Genomic DNA, 25,655 nt, shown 5'->3' on the forward strand with positions numbered 1-25,655 from the left:
CCTTTTCAAATATCTCAAACACATAGCAAAGAAAACACACCAAACTGGCCTGAATACTTACTCAAAACGGAAATAGCAAAAGTACGAAGTCGGATCGAAACGAACAGCTAGTAGTGGACCCCACCAGATCCGCCCAGCTCACCACCGTCTGAAAGAGGAGATTGTGTCACATAATATCGTAAACGGCTACTATCGTGCCTCAAACAAACAAAACGGCAAAAACGGCACGCGCGCACGTACATATGACGGACGGAAACGGAAACGGCCGTTAGCGGAAACGGCAGATTTGACACTCGTTTCTATTTTAATCATAAGTTGAGCTACGAATATCGGATTAAGGCGTATGAGATGCCATATCGAAGCTTACAGGATGAACAACAACTGTTATGAAGACATCCAGAACTAAAACTGGAGGCTTCAGTCCCAAATGAACCAAACACAATCACTTACGAAATCTGGCCAATGCACAAATGGTCAGTTTTGAGTGCAAACTGTTTTCTATGCTACACATGGACAAAAGAGCTGAAAATTGGCAGTTAGCTAGGTCATTCCAGATGGAACAACTTTCATGAAGGTCGGCAATCCAAATTCGGAACGGAAGTTGGTCATAAGGACCAAAACAGATCTGACTAGAAAATGGTCATTTTCACGGGCAGGCCTTATTTGCTCGGCTATATCTCAGGTTTTATAAATCCGATTCATGAAATTCCAAGGTGTATAGGGCTATAAGTTTGGTGTTTTGGTCGCAAGCCCAAACAGCTTGTAACCTAGTCAAACGTGAAGCCAAAGCTCCAGTCATAAACTGTCCGGATATAAAACAGTTCTGACATGCATTCTTATTTCGATCATAACTCGAGCTACGGGACTCGGATTTTGACGCACTTTATAGCGTTTCGAAGCTGTGACCAAGAACTACATTTCTTATGAAGGAATCAAAATCCAGATCGTACAGGATCAAAATGAAAACCCCCACGGTCAGAAGCTGAAATGCAAAACGTACCCAAACTAATGTCTAAAACAGGCCTGAGTGTTCTGTCTATAACTCATAATACACTACTCCGTTTGACTTGAAACTTTACAGAAATATTCAGGACTTAAGGGGCTACAATGTTGAAGAAGGAAACTTTGTCCAGTTTTGAAGATAACAAGGTCAAAAATGCAAGAAACTATACCAGAATCGCAAAACAGGTTCACAAACCGTATCCTAGTACAAACATCATAACTCAGCCTACACAAGTCCAAATCCAGAAATTCCAAAGCCATTCGAAAGCTTAGAAACAGGGATACATTTCATCAGAAGACCTCAATATCCAAATCGAAAGGAATGCCAGTCAAAACAGACGAGTTCAAACGCAGTTCGTACATTCTGATGTACCCAGAACAGCAATAGTAAAATCGACATATCTCACTCTACACTACTCCAAATGACCTGAAATTTTACAGACACCTCAAACACATCAATACCTACAACTTTCATGTTTTAAGAAAAGTCCCATTCGACCTCTAACCCTATGATCCAAAACCGGACAGAATAAGGGGTGATAAAACCCTAACTTTCCACAATTCAATCCAAACCCAAAATTGGTTACAATTATCACTAATTCACACCTACTAGAGTCTTTTCCCCTCATTATCAACCATCATAGATGACCACAACAACACATTCATATTAAACCAGAAAATTCCTCAAAAATATAAAAACTTCACCAAATCACTTCAAATCAAGAAATAAAGCACAAATATCATCACTTTAACCACTACTAAGCATAACTTAAGCATCATTAGATGTAAGAGTAAATTCACACACCACTCACCTAGTAACAAGAGAGGTAGAGATGTTGGCCACCTTAGCTCTTCAAACAAGCTTCACTAAACCACTCACTAGCACCAAAGGGATAGAGTTTATGGAGTAGAAACTTGATCAAGCACTTGGTTGGATGATTTGAGCTAGGTAGTTACCAAGATTTTGAAGAGTTTTCTCTTCCTTTTTAGCTCAAGAGGGCCGGCCACCAAGAAGGTAAGAAATGAATGAATTTTGGTTAATTTTAGGATATTTCACCAATTGGTCAAAATGTCAACAAAAATGAATAGTAAATCTTAAGTTACTTCCAATACAATGGTGACACTTGTCACCTCCATTAATGCACTCCTATCTTTTCTTTTTCCTCTCACATCAATCAAATCACCTCCTCTACTTATCTCCTAACACCCGATAAATTTCACCCAGTATCCGGAACTTAACCTAATTGGCCGAATTTTTTCCGAACTTTTCGCACTAGTGGGTCCCACGTCCGATATACGTTCTTAATTTCTCAAAACCTACCCGATACTTGAAAACTCATCTAAAACCTATATTTACTCAGGAAAATTATCTGGGAAAAATTTCCAATAAAGAAAAATGTAGAAAAGGCGTGCGATAAAAACCCGAAACCACCTCACCGATTAACGAATAACCCTCATATCAGCTTACGAACGGACTGGGGCCTCACAATCTCCCCCACTTAGGACAATTTCGTCCTCGAAATTCAATCCGTGGTCAAAGCGTACCTTCAAAACCTGCCGTAAAGGATACACGAAAACACAAAACACAAAACAGATACACGAAAGGCACGCAAAGGATAGGTACAATACAAAGTCACACCAAAAGATATACAAATTACCCGACCTCCAGTCGGGTCAAAACCCAATATACACACGAGCACTCCGGCTCCAAAAATCTAGTCAACCAACCAGATAACAAAAGAATTAGCCAGGCCAGTTCTAACAAAAGTAATCTGCCAGCTAATCAAAATACGAAAGCGACCCTAAACGCCTCCCCTAGGGCCCCGGTTCCCTACGGAACCTAAAGTACCTATCTCACCTATCTGCTCTGGCCCGGTAGCTCATGGGGGTGCCTCCGCGGCCATATCTAGTAAGACCCCACAATCAAACGTGATACTCCGGGCCCTCTCCCTGAGCTGCCTCTTCATAGCGAAGAGGTGCTGGTGTGTGTCTCGGAGATCCCGCTCCAGGTCTCTAACGCGCAACGCCTGCCAGCGGCTAAACTCTCTTGCCTCCACCAGCTGCGCCCGCAAAGTCTCGACCGTCTGGTCTAGGTGATAACGCTCATCATCCAACGCTAAGACAACCTCGTCAGGATAGCTATAGGCATACCAGCACGCACAGGGTCGGTACGACACCTGGCCGAAAGGGGAGTACAAAGTGTAAGGCTCTCCCAGCCTCTGCCTATAACGGATCGCCCGCTTACGCAGCACTCGATCCTCTATGCCTCTCGTGCTCGGAAATCTCGGTCCCACGCCACCGGGTCCCGCACCACTCGAACCGCCCGGATACATACCTACAAAACATTAAGTCGTCAGTCAACCAGCATTTCAGCTTAAAAGATATCATTCAACTTAAAATGGTCAAATATGCCTAGTGTCTATCGCGTATGTCCCACTTGCCCAAGTCCTCTAACCTAGGCGCTCTGATACCAACTGTGACGACCCCACTTCTCCCAAGGGAGTCACAAGCTCGGGTCACAAACTTGGTCACCTTCTCGGTGAACCAGATTCACAAAATTGGTTCATAACATGAACCTACAAACTTGGTGACCTCAGACTAAGTTGGACTGACTTCGACCAAGCCCTAACCGGCTCGAATAGTCCATACAGGTCTTAGATCGGGCCCACGAACTCACAAACTTTGCAAACTTCATAAACTTTACTCGAAAGTCGCCCCGAGCCACAAGCTCAAGGGTTTTGGTTCCAAAAGGTTCATATACATATGCCAAGTACAATTATACATTCAAATTAGGGTTTAGGTCGAGTGTGATAAAGTACACCCTCGCCTAAGTATCCTTTTCACATATCTCAAACACATAGCAAAGAAAACACACCAAACTGGCCTGAATACTTACTCAAAACGGAAATAGCAAAAGTACGAAGTCGGATCGAAACGAACAGCCAGTAGTGGACCCCACCAGATCCGCCCAGCTCACCGCTGTCTGAAATAGGAGATTGTGTCACATAATATCGTAAAAGGCTACTATCGTGCCTCAAACAAACAAAACGGCAAAAACGGCACGCGCGCACGTACATATGACGGACGGAAACGGAAACGGCCGTTAGCGGAAACGGCAGATTTGACACTCGTTTCTATTTTAATTATAAGTTGAGCTACGAATATCGGATTAAGGCGTATGAGATGCCATATCGAAGCTTACAGGATGAACAACAACTGTTATGAAGACATCCAGAACTAAAACTGGAGGCTTCAGTCCCAAATGAACCAAACACAATCACTTACGAAATCTGGCCAATGCACAAATGGTCAGTTTTGAGTGCAAACTGTTTTCTATGCTACACATGGGAAAAAGAGCTACAAATTGGCAGTTAGCTAGTTCATTCCAGATGGAACAACTTTCATGAAGGTCGGCAATCCAAATTCGGAACGGAAGTTGGTCATCAGGACCAAAACAGATCTGACCAGAAAATGGTCATTTTCACGGGCAGGCCTTATTTGCTCGGCTATATCTCAGGTTTTATAAATCCGATTCATGAAATTCCAAGGGAGTTAGAAAGCTCTGATATAGGGCTATAAGTTTGGTGTTTTGGTCGCAAGCCCAAACAGCTTGTAACCTAGTCAAACGTGAAGCCAAAGCTCCAGTCATAAACTGTCCGGATATAAAACAGTTCTGACATGCATTCTTATTTCGATCATAACTCGAGCTACGGGACTCGGATTTTGACGCACTTTATAGCGTTTCGAAGCTGTGACCAAGAACTACATTTCTTATGAAGGAATCAAAATCCAGATCGTACAGGATCAAAATGAAAACCCCCACGGTCAGAAGCTGAAATGCAAAACGTACCCAAACTAATGTCTAAAACAGGCCTGAGTGTTCTGTCTATAACTCATAATACACTACTCCGTTTGACTTGAAACTTTACAGAAATATTCAGGACTTAAGGGGATACAATGTTGAAGAAGGAAACTTTGTCCAGTTTTGAAGATAACAAGGTAAAAAATGCAAGACACTATACGAGAATCGCAAAACAGGTTCACAAACCGTATCCTAGTACAAACATCATAACTCAGCCTACACAAGTCCAAATCCAGAAATTCCAAAGCCATTCGAAAGCTTAGAAACAGGGATACATTTCATCAGAAGACCTCAATATCCAAATCGAAAGCAATACCAGTCAAAACAGACGAGTTCAAACGCAGTTCGCACATTCTGATCAACCCAGAACAGCAACAGTAAAATCGACATATCTCACTCTAAACTACTCCAAATGACCTGAAATTTTACAGACACCTCAAACACATCAATACCTACAACTTTTATGTTTTAATAAAAGTCCCATTCGGCCTCTAACACTATGATCCAAAACCGGACAGAATAAGGGGTGATAAAACCCTAACTTTCCACAATTCAATCCAAAACCAAAATTGGTTACAATTATCACTAATTCACACCTACTAGAGTCTTTTCCCCTCATTATAAACCATCATAGATGACCACAACAACACATTCATATTAAACCAGAAAATTCCTCAAAAATATAAAAACTTCACCAAATCACTTCAAATCAAGAAATAAAGCACAAATATCATCACTTTAACCACTACTAAGCATAACTTAAGCATCATTAGATGTAAGAGTAAATTCACACACCACTCACCTAGTAACAAGAGAGGTAGAGATGTTGGCCACCTTAGCTCTTCAAACAAGCTTCACTAAACCACTCACTAGCACCAAAGGGATAGATGTTATTCTTGGTTTTGATGATCACAAAGTATTTTGAAATGTATCTAACCTTCTTCGATTATAAGTGTCTTTACATATCAAAGAATCAGGTATGAATAGGTCATGAAATGCATTTCAACCAAAAGAAGAAGCAAAAACAGGATACTCACGTCGGACGGCCGAAAGGAATCTGTCGGACGTCCGAAAGGATAAAGAGCATCAAGAAGGAAGCTCTGTCGGACGCTCGTGAGGAAGCATCGGACGTCCGGAAGGATCGGACGCTTGCCATCGGACGCTCATCAACCGCATCGGACGTCCGAAAAATTCCAAGCTAACTTGCCAACTCTCTGCCTACGATCGGACGCTGCGGTGTCGGACGATCAAGACGCATCGGACGTCCGAACGTCAACTTGGATGCCATCGGACGATTGGTTCGGACGATGATTTGATCGTCGGACGTCCGACAGCCCCAACGGCTAGTTGACTCTTCAGCTGCCTTCTATCCGTTGGAAACATTGATGAAGCCCATTTCTGGTTCCCTTTAAAATCAAACTGGTCTGAACGAAGTAGAGACTTTTGCACACTTTGTTTACAAGATCTAGTGAGATATTTTAGCTAGAAAATAGTCTCCAAAGCAGATTTGTTTTAAAGTGGTGTGAATTTCTGTTGAGCTTTTCTTTTGTGAGTGAAAGGATCTTTAGTGTAGCTCTGTTGAGGGTTTTCTGAGTGATTGTAAAACTTCTTGGCTTAACTAAGTGAGGCTTAGGGCAAGGAGGAAGTGCTCCCTCCATTGTACATCTAGTTGATCGACTTTCATCAAAGAGAAGTTGCTCTTCCTTGTGTTTGGTCTTCAAGTTTGGGTAAAGCTTGGTAGACACTTGGTTTGTTTCTCCATTTTACATTTCTGTTTAATAAAATCTTCATTGCTTATCTATACTTGCTTCTCCGATCAATATTGCTATTGTCTTCTAATCTACTTGGTTGATCATTACTAAAAAGGAAGGTAAATTTTCATTAACGAAAAAGTGCATAAACTTGGTTAAGATTTTAATCAAACCAATTCACCCCCCCTCTTGGTTGTCTGTGGGACTAACAATTGGTATCAGAGCTTGGTCTCCTTGAGATTAAGCTCTAACGGCTTGGAGTAAAGATGACAACCAGTCATGCTATGTTTGTTGAGGGGCAATCTGTTACTAGGCCTCCCATGTTCAGTGGCTCTAACTATGTTAGCTGGAAAGAACGAATGATTATCTTTTTGCAATCTATTGATATTGAACTGTGGTTTATTGTGAGTGAAGGACCGCATGAAGCTAACTTTCTTGATGCAGATACAGGGCTGCTTCGGCCAAAAATGAGAGCTGAAATGAATGCTCAAGACAGGACTAACCTCACATTGAATGCCAAGGCCATGAATGTTCTCTATAGTGCCTTAGATTCAAATGAATCAATTAGAGTGAAAGGCTGTAAATCAGCCAAAGAAATGTGGGATAAGTTAAGAGAAATCCATGAGGGTGGTGACAATGTGAGAGAACAGAGAAAGGCCATCTTGGTCACAAAGTATGAATCTTTTAAGATTGAACCTCTTGAGGATATTGACAAAATGTTTTGCAGGTTCACTGACTTGATCAAAGATCTCGAGGTGTTGGGCAAAGAGTACACCTTGGGAGAGAAGAACAGAAAAATTCTCAATGCATTGGGCAAAGAATGGGAAAATAAAGTGACTGCAATAGAAGAGGCTAAGGATTTAAGTTCTGTGCCTATTGAATCTATCATTAACTCACTAACCTCTTATGAGTTGAAACTGAAATCTAAAGTGCAGGAGGAAGAGGATGCTAGAGCAAAGAGAAACATTGCTCTAAAGATTACTCAAAGTGAAGATGATCCAGCTCACTTGGATGATGAAGATTCGGATGGTGATGATAATGATCTTGCTCTTATCACCAGAGGCTTCAAAAGAATTTTGAATAAAAGAAAGTTTAGAAGGGGAGGTCCTAGCAATCAATTCCAGAATCAACCATCTATCGCAAAGTACAAAGGAAAACAAGATTTCAACAAGAAACAGTTGGACAAATGCTTCGAATGTGGACAGATTGGACACTATGCAAATGAATGCCCCATGAAGAAGATGAAAGATGGAAAAGCTGATCGAAAGCCAAGATTCAACAACTTTCAGATTACTTGGAATGAATGCAACTCCGAAGGGGAAGTTGAAGAAGAAGAGGAATCAGCTCAAATGGCCTTCATGGCTATTGGAAATAATGAGGTAACTTCCACTCACTCGCAATCTGAAAGTGATGATGATGAAGATGATGATCTTGAATCTTTTGTTGAAAAGCTACATAATGCCTTGAAGGAATCTTATGATAAGAACAAGCTGTTAAAACAGAAAATTGCTTTTCTCATTCAAGAAAATACAAGTCTGGTTCAACAAAATAAACATCTAAAGACTGACAATGAATGCCTTGTAAGAGCCGGATGTGATGTTCAAAACGAGCTTGACAGAAAGACTAATATTTGTGAAATGCTGAAGGAAAGGCATGGTGATTTGAAGAAAAGAATGGACATCTTGGATGAAACTTTGAAATCAAGAAAACAGGATTTTCTCAAAAGAAACATGTCATCTACTCATCCTTCTGCTTGTCAAAGAACATTTGCTCACAACAAAATTGCACATGGCTTCACAACATATAGAAGAGGTGGATTGAGATATATCAAACCAGTACATGTTAAGAACTCTTTCATTATGTGTGATTTCTGTTGTCAAAGAGGGCATTTGAAAGGAGATTGCTATGTGAAAAGAAATCAGAACAAAGGGATGAAATGCATGTGGTTAGTTAGATACAATGCTAACTATTATGGACCCAAAAATTAAAATGGGTACCAAACACCTTATTTTTTCAGGAAAAAGGATCAAACAAGTCCAAATGGTTTATTGATAGCGGCTGCTCAAGGCACATGACCGGTGATCCCTCTCTATTCATAAAGCTGAAATCAAGATCAAGTGGAAAAGTGACATTTGGTGATGATGTGAAAGCTAAAACAATTGGAATAGGTGATGTTGGTAAGGATGGTGAAACTTTTGTTCATAATGTGCTCTTAGTTGATAACTTGGGTTATAATTTGCTTAGTGTTAGTCAATTGTGTGATAAAGACTTGAATGTGTTGTTTAGAAAGCATGAATGCATTGTACTTGATTCCAAATACAATGTTGTGTTCAAAGGTAAGAGGTTCAACGACATTTATATTGTGGTTCTTGATAAAATTGATTCTTCTAGCTTAACATGTCTTAAAGCTTCAAATGAAGATCCTTGGTTGTGGCATAGAAGACTTTGTCATTTTAACATGGAGTTACTAAAGGAAATTTCGAAAAAGGAGCTAGTTAGAGGCTTGCCAAAAATCAGTTTTGAAAAGGATAAAATATGTGATGCATGTCAATTTGGAAAACAAACAAAAGTTTCTTTTAAACCAAAGAAGTGTGTATCTACTTCCAAACCTTTAGAACTCTTGCATCTTGACTTATTTGGCCCTACTCAAATCTCTAGCTTGGGTGGTAAGAAATACTGTTTTGTGATTGTAGATGATTATTCTAGATACACTTGGGTAATATTTCTTGCTCATAAGGATGATGCATTCAAGAATTTCACTTCATTGTTTGCTAAAGTGCAAAATCTGCTTGGATTAAAAATTGTTAGAATTAGAAGTGATAATGGAACAGAATTCAAGTATTGTGGTTTTCCAGAATTTTGTGATCATAATGGCATAACTCATGAGTTTTCTATTGCAAGAACTCCACAGCAAAATGGTGTTGTAGAAAGGAAAAACAGGACTCTCCAAGAGGCTGCTAGAACTATGTTAAATGAATGTAGGTTGCCTAAATATCTTTGGGCTGAAGCGGTAAACACTGCATGTTATGTGATGAATAGAATTCTCTTGAGACCTATCTTAAAGAAAACTCCTTATGAGCTGATTTTTGATAAGAAACCTACAGTTGGTTATTTCAAAGTATTTGGTTGTAAATGTTTTATTTTGAATCTAAAGGAACATCTTGGTAAGTTTGATAAAAAATCTGATGAAGGAATATTTTTGGGGTATTGTGAAAATAAAAGAGGATACAGAGTTTTTAATAGAAGGACTCTTGTGATTGAAGAAGCTATACATATAACATTTGATGAAACCAATGATGATAATTCCAAAAGTCCGTGTGAGGATGATGATGTAGGTGTTCGAGCAGGAATGGAAAAGCTGTCAATTGGAAATGAAGGAAGTTCTAAACCAGCAGCAACTGAAATGGAAAATGAAGTTCATAATGATCAAGAAGAGGAAGATGAAGACAAAAATGATGATTCACTCAAAGATCTTCCCAAGGCTTGGAAATTCAGCCAAAATCATCCAAAAGAGCTTATAATTGGTGATCCATCCGAGAAGGTAAACACTCGTTCCTCATCTAGAAAATTGATTGACAATTTTGCTTTAGTGTCTCTTTTTGAACCCAAAAATGTCAATGATGCTTTAAAGGATGAAAACTGGATTTTGGCAATGCAAGAGGAACTTAATCAATTTGAAAGAAATGAAGTTTGGACACTTGTTGATAGACCTCAAAATCAGCCTATCATTGGCACAAAGTGGATTTTTAGAAATAAGTTGGATGATAAAGGTGTTGTTGTAAGAAATAAAGCCAGATTAGTTGCTAAAGGATATGCACAAGAAGAAGGAATTGATTTTGATGAAACATTTGCTCCCGTAGCAAGATTAGAATCTATTAGAATGCTTCTTGCTTTTGCTTGCTTCAAAGGTTTCAAATTGTTTCAAATGGATGTTAAAAGTGCCTTTTTAAATGGTTTTATTGATCAAGAAGTGTATGTGGATCAACCCCCCGGTTTTGAAAATACAAAATTTCCAAGTCATGTGTTTAAACTTTCTAAAGCTTTATATGGTTTAAAACAGGCTCCAAGAGCTTGGTATGAAAGATTAAGTGGTTTCTTGATTGAAAAAGGTTTCAAAAGGGGTGTTGTGGACACCACACTTTTTACTAAGCACGTGTTGAAAGACCTTCTTATTGTGCAAATATATGTTGATGATATTATTTTCGGTGCTACTAATGAGTATCTATGTAAGGAGTTTTCCACCACTATGCAAAATGAATTTGAAATGAGTATGATGGGAGAATTAAATTTCTTCCTTGGACTTCAAATACATCAAGCTCTTGAGGGAATTTTTATAAATCAAGCAAAATATACCAAGGAATTGCTGAAAAGGTTTGGCATGGAGGACTCAAAACAAGTTGGAACTCCAATGTGCACTTCTACAAAGCTTGACAAAGATGAAGAAGGTAATCATGTGGATGAAAAGCATTATAGAGGTATGATCGGAAGCCTACTTTATTTAACCGCAAGTAGACCTGATATTATGTTTGCTGTTTGCTTGTGTGCTAGATTTCAATCTTGTCCAAAAGAATCACATTTGAATGCTGTAAAAAGAATTTTTAGGTATTTGAAAGGTACATTAGACTATGGTCTTTGGTATGCTAGATCTAATGAGTTTGCTCTATATGGTTATTCGGATGCTGATTTTGGAGGTTGTCATGTGGATAGAAAGAGTACGAGTGGAACTTGTCATTTTCTTGGAAATTGTTTAGTCTCTTGGTTTAGCAAAAAGCAAAATGCAATATCTTTGTCTACAACCGAAGCGGAATATATTGCCGCTAGTGCATGTTGTGCTCAACTTTTGTGGATGAAGCACACTTTGAATGATTTTGGATTGTTGTATGACTGCATGCCTGTATTCTGTGATAATACTAGTGCTATAAATTTGACCAAAAATCCTATTCATCATTCTAGGACAAAGCACATAGATATAAAGCATCACTTTATTCGTGATCTTGTTCAAAAAGGTGAAATATGTGTAAATTATGTTTGTTCTAAAGATCAATTTGCTGATATATTTACCAAAGCTCTGCCATTAGATCAGTTCATTCATCTAAGATCAAAATTAGGAATAATCGAAAAATCATCCTAATATTTCTCAAAGTCTTCGGACGTCCGAAAGAAGATGAACGGACGTCCGATGATGTTCTTCAGCCATTTTCCAGAATTGCGCCTGTTCGGACGCAACTGTCGGACGTACAACTTCGTTCGGCCGTCCGACAGTGCAACGGCTCATTTGTTTTAAATCAACTTTCTTCCTCATTTGCTTCAATCTTTTTTTATTTCCTCTCGGACGAAAACCCTCTCATTTCTCACTCTCAAATTCATACCATTCTGAAGCTCTCATTCCCAAATTGATTCAAACAAAACTTTTCCTGATTGATTGCGATTCATTTCTCCTAATTATTTCATCGAATCGCAAAACATTTCGAAAATTCCCAAATTTCCCTCAAAACCCTACTTTCTCATAACTGCTCTGTCAAATCTTGTTCAAGGACTTTGTGTCCCAAAATTTCTGTACGATTCACTTCCCTACTGCTGTGTGCATCATTTGCATTCCTCATTCCACACATTTCGCACAATGGTGAATCTAAGGGGAGGAAAAGTTACTGCCGGACGCAAGCATCCACTCAGGGATGAGGATGAGAGTCTTCCCACTGTCAAACGGACATCCAAACGCTTCAAAAGAGGAGCTATCAAGGGTCAAATGTCACGGCCTACACCACAACCCTCCTCTCAGCCTGAATCTGGACAGGGGACATCTTCTCAACCGCCTCCAAAATCAGCCCCTCCTCCTACATTCTTTGATGATGCTGCGAAAGACAAATACTCCTGGATATCCCAGAAGGGTGTCATCCCTCAAAGAACTGTAAACCCCTCTGAATTTCGCTCCATAGGTTTAGAATCCATTCTGAGTCTATTTGCTTTCCAGAAATGGTCACATCTTATTTCTATGCCAAATGTCTACTATCCTGATATGTTGCATCAATTTTTTGCCAATCTAAGGAAAGGTTCTGACCCAACTGAAATATTTTCCAGGGTTAATGGGGTAGACTTAATCATTGACTCTGAAATTGTGAACTCCATTTTAAATACTACCATTGAACGTTTATGCAAAGATAAGATTGCTAATTTCTTTTCTTATGAAGAGCTTCCTACTGCTGCAAATCATTTTGATGGGACAAAAATGTTAACCTATTTCAAAAGAAGTTTTTCCTCACCTGCTGATGCTAAATTGAATGATCTGGCTCCTGTGAATTTAATTGCTTTTTCTATCATTTCAAACCTGCTTGTGCCCACTGATGGGCACAGAACTGATGCAAACAAAATGGAGTTGTACCTCTTTTATTGTTTTCAAGAAAAAATTCGTATTGATTTTGGTTTTGTCATGTGCAAGTTCTTACTTCGCTATGCCACTGATTCTCGCAGAAAATTGTCTTATGGAAAGTTTCTTCAAAAGATTTTTGAGTTTAACAAAGTCCCTATTCTAGGTGTTTGTCCTAAAGAAGCATCTTCTTATGCCTTTACAAAAGGGTATTTTGAAAGAAAAAATCTTGTTTTCAAAGATAATCTGTGGGCTTATAAGGGTGCATCTTCTAGTGAACTTAGGTCTAAGACTGCACATGATCCTTCACCCATTTCACTCACTCCCATTCACCCTAGGAAGTCTGCCACTAAAGCATCTTCCTCTTCCAGTGATGAAGTAATTGAGCTCCTTCGTGAACTCAAACAGCATGTTCTTCTTCTAGAACATGGTCTAATGCTCACTATGTCCTCTGAGCAACAAACTGCCTTCCTAGACAAAAAGAACCTCCTGTTTCCCCCCCTGTTGTTGAGGAAGTTTCCCATGACAAAGAGTCACACCCCACTGATCCAAGTTCATCAATTCCGGATCCTGGTTCTTCAACCCCTGTGACTCCTCATGGCACCTCTACATCAGATAAAGGCAAGGCACCAGTTGAAGAGGCTGCTGAAGATGATGAAGAAACTGAAGAGGAGGATCTTGATCAATATCAGCTCTCTCGGAGGACACCTGGATCCACTTAGTTCATCATTTAGGACATTTGCATGTTGTTTGTCTCTTTTATGTTTTTGTAGTATTCAACAATGAATGTGTAATGTAATGGATATTTTAAGTTTCATTTTGGATGTCTAAGTACTGTTTTGATGGATGTCTGAATATCTTGATGAATGATTGTCTATTCTGCTTATGTGAATGTAATGAATTTGTGGATTGTCTATTCTGATATTCTGATGGTCTAAGTTTTGATGTGTGAATTTGTCTAAATTTGTGAATTTGTGGATGTGGTGATGTGATTGGTTGCCCGTTTGTGATGACAAAAAGGGGGAGATGGTTATGATTGATGATTGGTAATGTTAGGATATGTTGGATTGATTGTTTAAATTTAGATTGGCTGATATGCTTAATTGATTAACTCGGATGGGCAGCTTTGTGAGGGGGAGTTTTCCAAAATTTTCAAATTTTGTGATTCACTAAGACAGGGGGAGTTCTTGTCTATTTTGAAAGAGGAAGTTTTCATTGCAATCATAAAATTTCATTTCAAACCTTTGTTTTGTCATCATCAAAAAGGGGGAGAATGTTATTCTTGGTTTTGATGATCACAAAGTATTTTGAAATGTATCTAACCTTCTTCGATTATAAGTGTCTTTACATATCAAAGAATCAGGTATGAATAGGTCATGAAATGCATTTCAACCAAAAGAAGAAGCAAAAACAGGATACTCACGTCGGACGGCCGAAAGGAATCTGTCGGACGTCCGAAAGGATAAAGAGCATCAAGAAGGAAGCTCTGTCGGACGCTCGTGAGGAAGCATCGGACGTCCGGAAGGATCGGACGCTTGCCATCGGACGCTCATCAACCGCATCGGACGTCCGAAAAATTCCAAGCTAACTTGCCAACTCTCTGCCTACGATCGGACGCTGCGGTGTCGGACGATCAAGACGCATCGGACGTCCGAACGTCAACTTGGATGCCATCGGACGATTGGTTCGGACGATGATTTGATCGTCGGACGTCCGACAGCCCCAACGGCTAGTTGACTCTTCAGCTGCCTTCTATCCGTTGGAAGCATTGATGAAGCCCATTTCTGGTTCCCTTTAAAATCAAACTGGTCTGAACGAAGTAGAGACTTTTGCACACTTTGTTTACAAGATCTAGTGAGATATTTTAGCTAGAAAATAGTCTCCAAAGCAGATTTGTTTTAAAGTGGTGTGAATTTCTGTTGAGCTTTTCTTTTGTGAGTGAAAGGATCTTTAGTGTAGCTCTGTTGAGGGTTTTCTGAGTGATTGTAAAACTTCTAAAGTTTTAAAGTCAAGAACTTATATGTCAAGAACTTATATGCCGGCACACAGGATATGCAATCAAAGAAACGATGCAAGAAACATTTTAAAGTAACGTTGCAAGTAGTTTAAGGTCACTCACCTCCACGGCTCACAATCCTCGTCCAATATAGCCAATTCCATCATTCAAGTCCAGGCCTTTCACATGAAACTTAAGGTAACCAACGCTATTAAAAATCGGACAGCATTTCCCCATAAATTCATCCTTTCCATCCTACAATCAAACCCAATCACATTGCAATTAACCACAATTGCTCAAAACCAGAAAACAGTTTTGACGTCCTTTTGCGGTAATGGCACCAAAGGTATTACGAGTATCGGATGGAGGTCCAAGACCCACCGTTTCGAAGCTAAGAACCAGGGATACAACAATGTAGAAGGTCACTCAGTCCAAATCCTAGCACAACTACGTCAAAAATGCAGAAAACCAACCCAGAACCATAATTGCAGGTTCCCAAATCACACAATGGTGTAATTCGTCCAACTCAGTCTACACAGGTCCAAATGCATTGATTCCAAAGGCATATGATAGCTAAGACATCAAGATACATTTAATCAGAAGAGACCATCAGCAAAATCCAAAGCAATTCCAGTCAAAATGGACAATTACTATGGCAGTTCGGACATTCTGTTCACCAAAAACAGCAACGGTAAAAACGTCATAACTCACTCTATACTACTCCAAATGACCTGAAATTTTGCAGGAACTTCAACCTCATCAATACCTAAAACTTTCATGTTTTGAGAAAAGTCCAATTCGGCCTCTATCTATGACCTAAAATTTCGGACAGAATGTTCAACCAAGAACCCTAATTTTCCAGAAATTCTTCCAAATCCAAAATTGAGTGCAATTATCAACTATTCACACCTACTAGAGTCATTTTAAACCATTACCATTCATCATACAAGGCCACAACATCCCATTCATATTAAACCAGCAAATTCATCATAAAATGGAAAACTTCACCAAAACTCTTCAAATCAAGAAATAAATCATATATTCCATCACTCAAGCTACTTCTAAGCCAAACATAAGCATCATTAGATGTAGTAGGGTGTTCAAGCATCACTTACCAATAAATCAAGAGAGATAGGGATTGTGGACACCTTAGCTCTTCAAATCAACTTCACTAATACACTTATTAGCACTAGAAGAAAGGTTTTTATGGAGTGAAATCTAGTCTAAGCTCTTGTTTGTGGAAGATTGAGTGAGATGGAAGCTTGAAATTTGATGAACTTTCTTCCTTCTTGCAAGAGAGAGGGCCGGCCAACACAAGGTAAGAAAATGGTGAATTTTGTGAATTTTTGGAGATATTAACTAATTTTGGTCAAAAGTCAAAAATGTGAATAGTAAACCATAAAGTCCAACCAATCATATTGTGACACTTGTCACACTCATTAATGCATTCTTATCTTTCTTTTTCCCTCTCACATCAATCACTTCACACATTCAACTTATCTCTTAACACCCGATAAATTTTACACAGTATCCGGAATTTAACCTAATTGGCCGAATTTTTCCGAACTTACCGCACTAGTGGGTCCCACGTCCAATATATATTCTTAATTTCTCAAAAACTAACCGATACTAGAAAAATCATTTTAAAACTATTTTTGCTCATAAACTTTATCTGGGGAATTTTTCTAATCAAGATAAACCCTAGAAAAGGCGAAAATTTCCGGGTTCTCACACTTATACTTTTCGGGGCATCACACTAGGCACTAAGGTACTTGGTGGGAAAAGGCAAATGGAGCTTTTTGGATGGTTTGTTGTGTTTGCTAAAAGAAATATTCGCCAAGGTAGAGATTTGTTAGGAAATTGGCTTAATTTCTTTTAGTCAAGATCCTTATTTGGTGTGGAAAGTAACTAGTTTCCTACTTGGTTTCAATTACTTGAAGTAGTGGTCAAGTAAAGTCCTATTTAGCTAGAATTAGATGGTATTTCCTACTCTATATGAGTATAGGAATTAGTATTGGTTTCCAATTATTATTTGATTTTTTGGCGAAGTAATGTTCTTTATAAATAGGTAGGTTGGCATACTACAAAAACACACAAGAAAGGAGTGAAAGAGTTCTTAGTGGGTGAGAGGGTTATACAATAGTTGGGGCTTGGGAATCAAGTTGTACTCTTGTGGTGTGTTTCCTCTCATAATAAGAATAAGTTTCTCTTTTCGTGGACGTAGGCTTGGTGATTAAGCCGAACCACGTTAATTCTTGTGTGTTGCTCATCATTCGTGCTAGATATTATTTTCTATTAAATTGTTGGTCTTTTTCTTTTTCAAATAGTTGGCCTAATACCCTAACATTATTCTTCTCCCTTTCCCATGCTGAGTCTTAGATGATTTCCTTACTAAATATTTCTTGTTTTGTTGGTGAATCTTTGATGTTGAATGATGGAGATAAAGTCCATGATATTGCATAATCTTTTCATCCTCTTTTTTGCTTCGGGTAGTTAATGAGCTAAAAGAAAAGAAAGTTGCGAAGGAATGCTGCAAAAGAAAGCTCTTGCCTGAAGCTTTGCATGCATATTTTAAAACATTGCACTTTGACCCCTAGTTTTCTAAATAATGCTACTATGGCCCGAAATTTGGGAAAATATAATCAATTTTGTCCCTTCAAAATGTTAATTTTCTTTGGTATGTTTTAATGTGATTTTTGGATAGATTATTTGTGAATTTTAGGATGCAATTTGAGGTTTAATAATTTTTGATAGATTTATAGTTTTTATTTGGATTTTTAGTAAAATAATTAAAATTTTGAGTAATATTTTTGTTTTGAGGTTTGATGAGAGGGTTTTGATTTATTTTTGTGAATTTTTAGCATTTGGTTTTGGTAGGCTTTCATCTTAAGCCCTTTATTTTATTTTATTTTAATTTAGACCCTTAATATTTGTAATAATAATAATTTGACCCCGCAAACTTTTTTAATTGTTTCAATTAGGTCCTTGCTTGTTCTAATTTCTTGAATATAGGTTGTTTACTTGCATTTAAATACTTCAATTGATTCAATTTCATGTTTATTTCCATCTCTTATGATTTTTTTTTTTTTGCAATTAAAGTGGTACCTTAATCATTTTTTTGTGATTGGAGGCTAGAAAGAGAGAAACTTCATTTCATTAGGTCACCAATTCAAGGGAGGTATACTCTACTCTTTATTTTGATTTTACTTGATCCTAGATGCTCCTATGTGATTTTATGTGTGTAATTGTATACTTTTTGAATGTTTTTATTTCATTTATTTATTTAGTCACTTTATTTGTTTTAATTTAGTATATTTATTTTATTTTAATTTTTGATTATTTGAAAGGCAATTAAATGCCAAAATTGTAATAGTTAAGTTATTATTTTATTTTATTTCATTCTTTACCCCTTTAGATTGTAGTAAGGGCCCCCTGAATGTAATCGATAGGTCTTTATTCGCTTCTTATTTTTTTATGTGTTTGGATGCTTGTGTGATTATGTGTTTACTCGCTTTTCTAGGGTCTTTGCATCTAGATATTATGCTTATGTGCTATGTACTATATGTGATTTATGTGTTTATTTGCTTTATTATGTTTTATATGATTTATTTGATTATAATAAGTGCATGACGTCACCACACTAGTCCAACGTTAGTTGTGGCCCCTTTTTCCGATTTCTCACTAGTCCAACGCTAGTGAGAACTTATAGACATGGGCTAGTCCAACGCTAGACCCTTAGGAACCATTTACGCGCTAAATCATGTTTGCGTGACAATCACTACATTTCATGCATATTGTCTACTCTTTTAGGATCCTTATCATTTTGCATATTGCATGATACTTCCATATGTATATCTCTTATCCCTATGTGTGAGATATGACATTAGACTTGCATTTCATTTAAGAAAAGTTAGAACTAGATTAGATCATCTTGCTTGCCTAGATTAGGAAAGTACCCTTTGAATATGGGATATGGACGAGTATGGTTTCTTAGCCTTAGCACGCTTGTCTCTCCTCTATAAAAAGAAAAATCCAGTCATGAATTTTAGTTCCCCGCACCCGTTATGATGCATTCCTTTAGGTCATGTATATTTGTATAATATTATTTTCTTTTCTTTTCTTTTCTTTTCTTCGAGTCTCATATTTTACATATTCGTGACCTCTTCTAAGAATCAGTTATTGGGCATCACAATTAATGTGATTTGCGCCAATCAAACTTGGAAGAGATATTTCGACCCTCCCAATATATATTAGGTCTAGGTTTGCATTCATCTGGTAACATCCAAATGTGATACGTTTTTAAGTTGAATTTAGAAAATTTTTTACTAAATCATGCAACTAGCCTTGGTTAGGTTGAAAGGATGCCTTGGATTTTATCCTTACCTTCCCTTTCTTCAACCGTGACTCCCGAGTCCTTTTTTCTTGATTTTCGCAGACTTGGAGTCGTTTAAAAAAGGATTTTCTCTACTTTTTATTTAAAATTCATTTTAGGTGATTTGGTACACCTTAACTTAATACCAAGTGGCGACTCCTATTTGTTCATCAAAAACCCTTTTTAAACTATTATTTTGTGCCAAAATCGTTGCACTTTTAAGTCCCATTTTAGGCCCTTTTTCCTTATTTATTTTCTACAAATCAAAAACTCATTTTCATTCAAAAATAAATCAAAATTCATTTTATATAAACTCGTAAATTTTAATTTTTCATTAAAAATGGGGCGCGACAGCTTGGCGACTCCACTGGAGACTTAGAGAGTCCGAGCATTTGATTTAGTCAATCCTTTTCTTTTTCTAACCTATATATATATATATCACATTTGGAGGTTTAGGTTGCATTTTTTTTCTTTTTAGGGTTTCTTGCATTTCACTTGCATAATCATTTCAATATCCGTATATGTGGTGAATAATGTGTTTTATTTTCTTTCATTTACTTATGTTTATCGCGCTTGCATCTTTGGGGGGGGGATAACCACCCTAGAACCTTCACCCATATGCGATGGTATTTAATCCCTCCCTTCAAAAGGAGCACTTCATACGTGCATACGTTTTACTTTATAATCCCTCATTTCTTTTTACTTTTAGTGGTTGTCACACCACTCCACCCCATTAGGATTAGAATCGATCCACTTGGACATTTGGTCGTGGCACGACGTGCGTGTAGCAATGTTCGAAGGATCACTCGAATCACCGACTCTTAGGCTTTGGGATTGATGACCCTTCTCCTTTGGTCTGAAGGTTTGGTGTAAGGACCTGCAATTTTTAAACATTTTATTTAATTATCTATTTATTTGAATATTTAATCATTTATTTAAATTATCCATTTTTATCACTTTAAATCATCTACAATAGCATACCATTTACTTTTATCAACTTAAGCATGAACATTTATTGAAAAGTGCTTCGCGTGACACGTATGCTTTATTTTTTGCAAAAAGGGTGAAATACCGTGTTTAAGTGGTGAAATGAACTGGGACTTGTGTTCATGAGTGTTAGTTGTGTTATTTAATTTTATTAGTTATGCATGAATTTTTCTTAAATGGTGCTTTTATCGCTTACGCGTCAAAATTTTTCAAAAAAATGTCGTGCCGGTACGACTAATTGGAGATTTGGAGAATTAATTTTAGACTAGTAAGAATGGGTAATTGTAGTGTTAGAGGAACTATCTTGGAAGATTAGTATTTAAGTGTAGCAAATAATAAGGAATTGGTTGTGACAGCCCCACCCCCCCTAAGGCGAACCAGAGGGTTCGGCGAGCCGCCTGCCCAGCTCTTGCCGGGACACAATCGTTCACTACAATCCTCAAATAAATTACAATATAAATCTCAAATATACATCAAATTTCCCCGAGAATTACATGTCATAAGCGGAGCGGAAAGAATTCCCAACTATACATAAAATGATTCCAAATCCAAACTGTACAAGATATATGCCATCCAGTCACGTGAATAAGTACTACAAGCCTTCCTTCGCCACAAGCCCTGTGGAGGGGAATAAAATAATTTTGGGGTGAGCTAAAAGCTCAGTGAGTAACCAATAAAATCCGTAATCAAATATATTTCACAATCGTTCATTTCAATGATGTCATGAATCAAGAATCAAATGTACATTTATTGCTCTCGTGAGCCAGTGAAATCATTGCACTTAAACACCCAACGCTCAAATAGATTACTTAATGTTAAACAATAAGGGGGAGCAACGTTGGTGCTCCAGATCATGTCACGAACTCACGAAAGTGGTGGAGACGTTGGCTCCAGATAAATAGTAGAGGAGACGTTGGTGTTCAGCACAAGACTCCCCAAAAACTCATTTAAGCCAAATCATTTCATGGACTCACATGCCGGCACACATGATATGCAAACGAGTAAATAATGCAAGAAACACTTCGTAAGTAACTTTGGAAACAGTTTAGGGTCACTCACCTCCACGGCTCAGAAACCATCCATCATATATCATTGCCTTGCTCAAATCCAAGTCTTAGATCACAAACTCAATGCAATCAAGTCCTTTCAAAGCTCGGACAGCACTTCCACTAAATTTGCTAACTTTTCCAGCCATCATGGCTTCATGATTTTTCTCATTCAAACCCAAAGGTACACACACAACAATAAGTTCATTCAATAGCCATTCAGCAAGCTCCCAGTAGTACAAGTACAAGTCAAGCTAGGGAAAAGTCCGGAAATGAAAGTTAAGCTCAAAACCAGAAAAACAGTTTTTGACATCATTTTACGGTTTTGGCACCAATGGCACTACGATTATCAGATGGAGGTGTAATATACACCGTTTCAAATCTAAGAGATAGGGCTACAATATTACAGAAGGTCACTCAGCCCAGTTTCAAGTGTAACCAGGTCAAAAATGCAATCTACTACACCAGAACCGCAAAAACAGATTCACAAATCGCATTCTGGTGCGAACATCATAAATCAGGCTACCTAAGTCCAAATCCAGTAATTCCAAAGCCATCCGAAAGATAAGAAACAGGGATACAATTCATAAGAAGACCTCAACAACCAATTCCGAATCATTCTCAACCAAAATAACCCATTACAGAAGCAATTCTCAAATTCGGGTAGAAACAGGGCAGCAAGGGTAATTCCGTCGTTTCACAAGTTATGCTGCTCCGATTGACCTGAAATTTTGTAGGTACCTCTAAAATATCATTCCCTACAACTTTTATGTTTTAACCCAAGACCAATTAGGCCTCTAACTATGACCTACAAAACCGGGCAGAATGTAAATCAAAGAACCCTAAGTTTCCAATTTTCTTTCCAAAACAGAAATTGCTTGCAATTTACCACTTTTTCCACCTTCTAGCTTCATTCTAGATCATTTCCAATCATCATACATAGCCACACCATAACAATCATATGAAATCAGAAAAATTCATGAACAAAAGAAAAATCCATCAATCTCACCCATAGGTCATGAAATCATCCATAAAATGACATGCTCTACCATTAGAAATCCTTAATTGATCATTATTAGCATGAGAGGGAAAATATTTAACACCTCACCTTTGCAACTCCAAAAAACAAGACAACTAGAGCTTGTTCTTCACAAATGGCTCCACTCAACACCTTAAACTAGCTTAGCAACTCACTTTTGTGGAGAAATTTGGAATTTAATCGGTAGGTTTGCAAGATTCAAGCTAGAAACGAAGGAAAATTGAAGAAACTCTCTCTCTCTTTCTCTTCTCCATGGCCGGCCAAGAGCAAGGGAAAATGAAGCTCATTTTGGTCAATTTTTGGTATTTAGTAAAGTTGGTGAATAGTGGTCAAAACCAAGGTCCAATGAAAACGCGACACCTAGCATCTCTTTTGGCTTATAATTATCCTTTTGTCTCTCCACTCTCATCCATATAACAACCTCTAATTATCTCTTAGCACCTGGTAAAATAAATCCGGTATCCAAAACTTAACCTAACTGGCCGAATTTTACCGAACTTTCCGCACTAGTGGGTCCCACGTCCGATATATGTTCTTAATTTCTCAAAAATTAACTGATACTATAAAAATCATCTAAAAACTATATTTACTCAATAAAATTATCTGGGGAATTTTCTAATAAAGAAAATGTCGAAAAGGCGGGCGAACAATACAATAAACCCTAGAAACTTAGAAAATTTTCGGGTTCTCGCACTCATTCTTTTGGAGCGTCACATTGGTAGTACATGTCAATATGACCCACTAGTCAAAGTTGACTTTCTCACCTAACAAAAAGTTACCTTTCTTCTTACCTTTTCACCACAAATCAAAAACTTTAACTCCCTCACACACTCTCTCTCTACCTTGGCCGAAAATTGGAGCTCAAAAGGAGGAAGGAAAAGCTTCAACCTTTGGCCCTAATCTTGCTCAAAGAATCACACCCAACCCTTAAGACCTTTGGATATTGCTCTAGCTAGAGGAAAGTTGCAATCTTGTGGTGGGTTTGGTGGATTGTTGGTGAAAATCCTTGGCTCTACCTAGGGTTCAAGAAACCTTCAAGTGGTAACAAATTTTACTCCCTTTGATCTTTAATTTTTCAAAGATTAGTAATGGGTAGTGGTTGTTACATGGATTTGGAAACCCTACCCAAAAATCTAAGCTAGAGGATTTGAGAAAAACCCTTGTTTCTTGCTTTATATCTTAGGTAGTGGCCTTGAGGTGAACTTTTAGGTAGAGGACTTGAGGATTCTTGCTTGTTTGATTGTATTCTTGTGGATTATAGCTTGGTTGTTGGCTTGAAAGTTGGAAAGAAATTTGAAGGTGAAGGGGAAGGAGCTGCCGAAATTTTTCTAAGTTATTTCCTTGATTTAATTTTAAAATTTGATGCTTAAAATATGTTAAAATTGCTGGTATGAATGTCATACTTAAGTGTATGGGTGGTTTGAATAAAAGTCTTGTGGTTTTAAAAGAGAAAAAGGAGTTTTTCCAAGTGAAAAATGAGTTTCCAGATTTTCGGATTTCACTGACCAGTCTCAGTAAAATACTTATATCTTGGTGTAGAAAAATCCAATTGAGGTACGTTAGCGGCATTTGATACTAGACTCATAGGCCTTTTTTCTGTAAAAATTTCATATTTTTCCTCTTTGTGTACTGCTGTCCGTGACTCCTCAAAGTAGGCTGTCCTGCTTGAATGTCCTATTCTTCAAGAAAATGAATTTTTGACTTGGATTGAATATTTGGCCTGCTTGTGATTTGAATTTCTAAAAAGTGTCTTCTGGGATGTTGTAGTACTAAAAATCTATTTTCCAACGGTATAAAATTCCCCTGCTAATTCGTTTTGAGTGAGCCGTAACGAATCGGCAAAGTGGACTGACCTGTTTTACCTGGTTGTCCGAGAGAAACTGTGTAGCTGCATCTTGTGCCTCAATTTCATCCATCTTGTGAAAGGAGTTTGGAAATGATGTCTTCTGATGATTTGAAGCATTTTGAATCTAGTTTCTAACGCCATAAACCATTCTCAATTTGGTTCCCAAATTACTTCCTCTAGTCCATGGTTCCTCAATAAGACTTTCACCAACGGAATTCACTTATTCCTCAGTTCTTTCACCTTACGATCTAAAAGCTTTATCGGTTTCTCCTCATAGGTTAGTGCCTCATCAATCTCAATATTTTCAGTTGCAATACATGAGACGGATCTAAACGATATTTCTTGAGCATCTATACGTGAAAAATATTGTGGATCCGAGATAAACTTGGTGGCAATTCCAACTTATAAGCCACATTTCCTACACGTTGAAGAATCTTATATGGTCCTACAAATCTCGATTGTAGCTTCTTTCCCTTTCCTTTCATCAAACTCGCTTTCAGGGGAGTAATCTTAAGGAAAACTTGGTCTCCAACCGCAAATTCTAAATCCTTCCTTCGGTTATCTGCATAACTCTTCTGACGACTCTGTGCGGTTTGAATTCTCTAGCGTATTAACTTCACTTTTTCTCGCTCTTCTTCAGTCCACGGTACTGTAGTTGGGTCTTAGACTTTTCGTTCACCTATTTCATCCCAATAAATTGGAGATCTACACTTCCGTCCATATAGAGTTTCGTACGGAGCCATTTGAATGGATGAATGGAAACTATTATTATAGGCAAACTCTACCAAAGTCAAATACTTACTCCAACTCTCTCTGAAGTCCAAAATACAGGTCCTCAAGATGTCCTCAAGAGTTTGAATCATCCTCTCAGATTGCACATCGGTCTATGGGTGATAAGTAGTGCTAAAATTCAATTTGGTTCCCAACACTTCTTGCATCTTCTGCAAAAATCGTGAAACAAACTTAGCGTCTCGATCGGACACAATACTTATAGGTATACCATGTAGCCTTATAATCTCATCCAAATACAGCTTCGCTAATTTTTCCAATGAGTACTTCATACTAATCGGCAGAAAGTGAGCCGATTTAGTCAATCTATCTACCATTACCCAAACTGCATCATGACCTCTTTGTGTCTTGGCAATCCAGATACAAAATCCATGGTGATATTTTCCCACTTCCACTCGAGTATCTCTAAAGGTTGTAATAGACCAGATGGTTTCTGATGCTCGGCTTTAACTTGCTGGCAGATCAAACAAGTTTGGACAAACTGTGCAATTTCCTTTTTCATGTTCTCCCACCAGTACAAACTCTTTAACTCTTGGTACATTTTATTCCCTCCAAGATGTACCATGTACTTAGAATGGTACGCTTCTTCCAAAATCTCCTT

Source organism: Coffea arabica, chromosome 6e (genome assembly GCF_036785885.1).
Source record: "Coffea arabica cultivar ET-39 chromosome 6e, Coffea Arabica ET-39 HiFi, whole genome shotgun sequence".
Taxonomy (NCBI): domain Eukaryota; kingdom Viridiplantae; phylum Streptophyta; class Magnoliopsida; order Gentianales; family Rubiaceae; genus Coffea; species Coffea arabica.